Consider the following 5,186-nt stretch of genomic DNA (forward strand, 5'->3'; position numbering starts at 1 on the left):
GATGCTAATGGACTGTTCTGTAAATGGGGCTCCCCTTATGAGTTAAAGTTACCAGATAAAAGCAGAAAAAAGGGAATGACCCCCTATGTATGGATTATTTATTCACTTTGACACTTCCCAGTCTGCCTGCTTTCGTTTACTTTCCAGGGTCTTCATATAGTTGCTTTTTGTTGTTTTTTTCAATTTTTTAAAAATCTTATATTTAACAGGAGAAACAGGATGTATTGGGCTTGTGTATGAAAATTCTTTTTTGTGACTACTTTCATGCAAATGTAGGATTTTACTTGTCATCTCCTGTATATCTCACTTTCTCTTAAATATTTCTTGTCTTCTTTATTCAGAAGTTGTTTACTGAGCTTCCAACTTTCTCTTTAAAAACTGGAGTTCTGGCCACCACGTGTGTCCCCGCGCCCGGTGGCCACCGACTCAGTCCCTCGCCGGTCAGTCTGGGCAGCGGAGGAGGGTGGTTGGCAGCGGCTGGAAGCTTCGCTGTGGAAAGCTGTTCCTTCGCTCTCGCGTGCCCAGCCCTCCTCTCGGTCCTCCGCAGCCGCTGCCTGAGGAAAGCACTCGGCGGCGCAGGCTGCAGTCGCTGCGGCTTCTCCCCGCCTGCGCGACCGCGCCGCTGGGCAGATGCTGAGCTCCCCTAGAGCCTCCCTCGCCGCGTCCCTCCTCGGCCCGGCTGCAGCAGTGCACATGGGGTGTTGGAGGTAGATGGGCTCCCGGCCGGGAGGCGGCGGGTGATGCGGCGCTGGGCAGAAGCAGCCGCCGATTCCAGCTGCCGTGGGGCCGCGCGCCCCGGGCGCCCCTGCGAGTCCTCGGCTCAGCCATGGGGACCTCTGCGAGCAGCAGCACCGCCGTCGCCTCCGGCAGCCGCTTCACCCGCCGAGCCAGAGCCACGATGATCGCGGGATCCCTTCTCCTGCTTGGATTCCTTAGCACCACCACAGCTCAGGCCGAACAGAAGGCCTCAAATCTCATTGGCACATACCGCCATGCTGACCTTGCCACCGGCCAAGTGCTAACCTGTGACAAGTGTCCAGCAGGAACCTATGTCTCTGAGCATTGTACCAACACGAGCCTGCGCGTCTGCAGCCGTTGCCCTGTGGGGACCTTTACCAGGCATGAGAATGGCATAGAAAAATGCCATGACTGTAGTCAGCCATGCCCATGGCCGATGATTGAGAAATTACCTTGTGCTGCCTTGACTGACCGAGAATGCACTTGCCCACCTGGCATGTTCCAGTCTAACGCTACCTGTGCCCCCCATACGGTGTGTCCCGTGGGTTGGGGGGTACGGAAGAAAGGGACAGAGACTGAGGATGTGCGGTGTAAACAGTGTGCTCGGGGTACCTTCTCAGATGTGCCTTCTAGTGTGATGAAATGCAAAGCATACACAGACTGTCTGAGTCAGAAACTGGTGGTGATCAAGCCGGGGACCAAGGAGGCAGACAACATCTGTGGCACAGTCCCGCCCTTCTCCAGCTCCACCTCACCTTCCCCTGGCACAGCCATCTTTTCACGCTCTGAGCACATGGAATCCCATGAAGTCCCTTCCTCCACTTATGTTCCCAAAGGCATGAACTCAACAGAATCCAACTCTTCTGCCTCTGTTAGACCAAAGGTATCGAGTAGCATACAGGAAGGGACAGTCCCTGACAACACAAGCTCAGCAAGGGGGAAGGAAGACATGAACAAGACCCTCCCAAACCTTCAGGTAGTCAACCAGCAGCAAGGCTCTCACCACAGACAGATTTTGAAGCTGCTGCCTTACACGGAGGCCACTAGGGGCGAGAAGTCCAGCACGCCCATCAAGGACTCGAAGAGGGGACATCCTAGACAGAACCTACCCAAGCATTTTGACATCAACGAGCATTTGCCCTGGATGATTGTGCTTTTCCTGCTGCTGGCACTTGCGGTGATTGTAGTGTGCAGTATCCTGAAAAGGTCGAGGACTCTGAAAAAGGGGCCCCGGCAGGATCCCAGTGCCACTGTGGAAAAGGCAGGGCTGAAGAAATCTATGACTCGAACCCAGAACCGGGAGAAGTGGATCTACTACTGCAATGGCCATGGTGTCGATATCCTGAAGCTTGTAGCAGCCCAAGTGGGAAGCCAGTGGAAAGATATCTATCAATTTCTCTGCAATGTCAGTGAGAGGGAGGTTGCTGCTTTTTCCAACGGGTGCACAGCTGACCACGAGCGGGCCTACGCGGCTCTGCAGCACTGGACCATCCAGTGCCCCGAGGCCAGCCTCGCCCAGCTGATTAGCGCCCTGCGCCAGCACCGGAGAAACGATGTTGTGGAGAAGATTCGTGGGCTGATGGAAGACACCACCCAGCTGAAAACTGACAAACTGGCTTTCCCAATGAGCCCCAGCCAGCTTAGCCCCAGCCCCAGCCCCAGCCCCAACGCAAAACTTGAGAATTCCACTCTCCTGACGGTGGAGCCTTCCCTGCTGGACAAGAACAAGGGCTTCTTTGTGGATGAGTTGGAGCCCCTTCTCCGCTGTGTCTTTACATCCAGTGGCTCCTCCGCGCTGAGCAGGAACGGTTCCTTTATTACCAAAGAAAAGAAGGACACAGTGTTGCGGCAGGTACGCCTGGACCCCTGTGACTTGCAGCCTATCTTTGATGACATGCTCCACATTCTAAATCCTGAGGAGCTGCGGGTGATTGAAGAAATTCCCCAGGCTGAGGACAAACTAGACCAGCTCTTCGAAATTATTGGCGTCAAGAGCCAGGAAGCCAGCCAGACCCTCCTGGACTCTGTTTATAGCCATCTTCCTGACCTACTGTAGAACATAGGGATACTGCATTCTGGAAATTACTCAATTTAGTGACAGGGTGTTTTTTTTGTTTTTATTTTCTCCTGTTTCTGATTTTTGTCATTTGGTGTGTGCATGCGTGTGTGTGTGTGTGTGTGTGTGTGTGTGTCTTTAACAGTATATATGGCCAGCGCTTGAGTTCTTTCTTTCTCTCTCTCTCTCTTTTTTAAAAATAATTCTTCTGGGAAGTTGGTTTATAAGTCTTTTCAAGGTGTAACTGTTGTGAAATACCTACCACTAAAGTTTTTTAAGTTCCATATTTTCTCCATTTTGCCTTCTTATGTATTTTCAAGATTGTTCTGTGCACTTTAAATTTACTTAACTTACCATAAATGCAGTGTGACTTTTCCCACACACTGGATTGTGAGGATAACTTCTTTAAAGTATAATGGCATCTTGTGAATCCTATAAGCAGTCTTTATGTCTCTTAACATTCACATCTACTTTTTAAAAACAAATATTATTACTACTTTTATTATTGTTTGCCCTTTATAAATTTTCTTAAAGATTAAGAAAATTTAAGACCCCATTGAGTTACTGTAATGCAATTAGACTCTGAGTTATCTTTTCAATATGTCTTGTATAGTTCATATTCATGGCTGAAACTTGACCACACTGTTGCTGATTGTATAGTTTTCACCTGGACACTGTAGAATTCTTGATTACTTGTACTCCTCTTAATGCTAATATGTTCTGGGCTGGAGAACTGAAATCCTCAAGCCATCAGGATTTGCTATTTAAGTGGCTTGACAACTGGGCCACCAAAGAACTTGAACTTCACCTATTAGGACTTGAGCTGTTCTGGAACACATTACTGCACTTTGGAAAGTTAAGATCAAGTGCCAGTGGCACCCTTTCCATAGAGAATTTGCCCAGCTTTGCTTTAAAAGATGTCTTGTTTTTTATATGCATATAGTCAATAGGTCCAGTCTGCTCTCAAGGCCTTGGTCTTGGTGGGATTCCTTCACCAATTACTTTAATTAAAAATGGCTGCAGCCGTAAGAACTATTGTCTGATATATTTGCAACTATGCTCTTATTTCCAAATGTATCTTCTAATGCTCAGTTGCCAGATTCCAATGCAAAGGTGGCGTGTGGCGTGGACTCCCTTTGTGTGGGCGGGGTTTGTGGGTAGTGGTGAAGGACTGATTTCAGAAAAATGCCTTCACGTGTACTAATTTATTAATAAGCATTAAGTGTTTGTTTAAAAAAAATAAAACTGGAGTTCTTCTAATTCTTATAGATTTAACATTTTTAAAATAGTATTAAGAACTCTCTGACTTTCCAAAGCCTATAGTTATTTGTAACAGTATGCAGAAAATTAGATAGGTCATAAAGCACCGAATATTATATAAGGTAAGAATGTATTAAGAATATGTTGTTTGACATAAGAATCAGTGATGTATTTACTAAGATTTTCCTAAAGTTAAACTGTGTATCCAAGCCACATAAGTACTTAGTAAGTTATGATGGCACTAAAATAGATATTTAAGATTACTTTTACTCTGAAAATGCAATGATTTCTAATTTTCATTGACAACTTAAAAATTAGTAAAGTAAAAATCATCCTCCTCTCTATCTTCTATTTCTCAACATCACTCATCTGTTTCTTCTGATTTGGAATTGATTTTTGAAATACTTTTGATTAATTTCTAATTATTTTCTAAGTTTTATTGTCTCATTTTTCTTTGTTCTTTGTCTTATTTGTATTTCATGTTTTCTATAATTTTCTTAATGTATTTTAACTTATCTTGAAATATTAGGTTACAATTTTAATCTATTTTGGGGGTAATGCCTTTCTGGTATACTTTTCTTTTCCTGTAGTTGTTATTCTGTTTTTCATATTCACTCTCTATTTCTCTCTAGAAATCTTGTATGAGATTCAACCATAATACTTTTCTGTTGCTTGTTTTAACACACCATTATTTTCCTGAGCTTTCATTAGAAAGATGGGGCGGTCACAAGAGATTTTATAGTTTCATAGTTACAGAGTTCCTTCTGTTGTTTTCACAAAAGTATTTTCAAAAGTGGCCCTTTCTTTGAAATCTTCTGCTTCTTTACTGTAACCCCTATTTACTTTAGGCTTTCTCTCTCTTGCTCAATTTGGAGATTCTCCTCTCTTTTGATTATCTCCTGGTCAGTTTTGGGGATTTTACTCAACATGGGCCTTGTCCTGGAAGGGAGTTTCAGATGATTACTTTCAAGAATTGTTAGGGCACAGGTTGTTTCAACTCCTTTAACCTTTTTTTGGATCACTTACCTCACCTGAAAATTGGAAGCAGTCCCATGATCAGCTGCTGTTCTCAAATTAGTTTACTGAAATTTCCAGTGAGGAAATGTTTGCTGCTTTGGGGCTTTCCAGTTCC

General features: G+C 44.9%; 1 pseudogene across 1 annotated transcript; it reads left to right on the top strand.

Annotated features, from left to right (window-relative positions):
- The first annotated feature begins 616 nt into the window (after positions 1–616).
- On the top strand, positions 617–3,823 carry LOC116532281 (annotated as a pseudogene). The gene has a single exon (XR_004260810.1). The product of XR_004260810.1 is annotated as a tumor necrosis factor receptor superfamily member 21 pseudogene (transcript).
- The last annotated feature ends 1,363 nt before the right edge of the window (positions 3,824–5,186 follow it).

This window comes from Sapajus apella, unplaced genomic scaffold (assembly GCF_009761245.1).
Source record: "Sapajus apella isolate SASKATOON/1434 unplaced genomic scaffold, GSC_monkey_1.0 scaffold75, whole genome shotgun sequence".
NCBI lineage: Eukaryota > Metazoa > Chordata > Mammalia > Primates > Cebidae > Sapajus > Sapajus apella.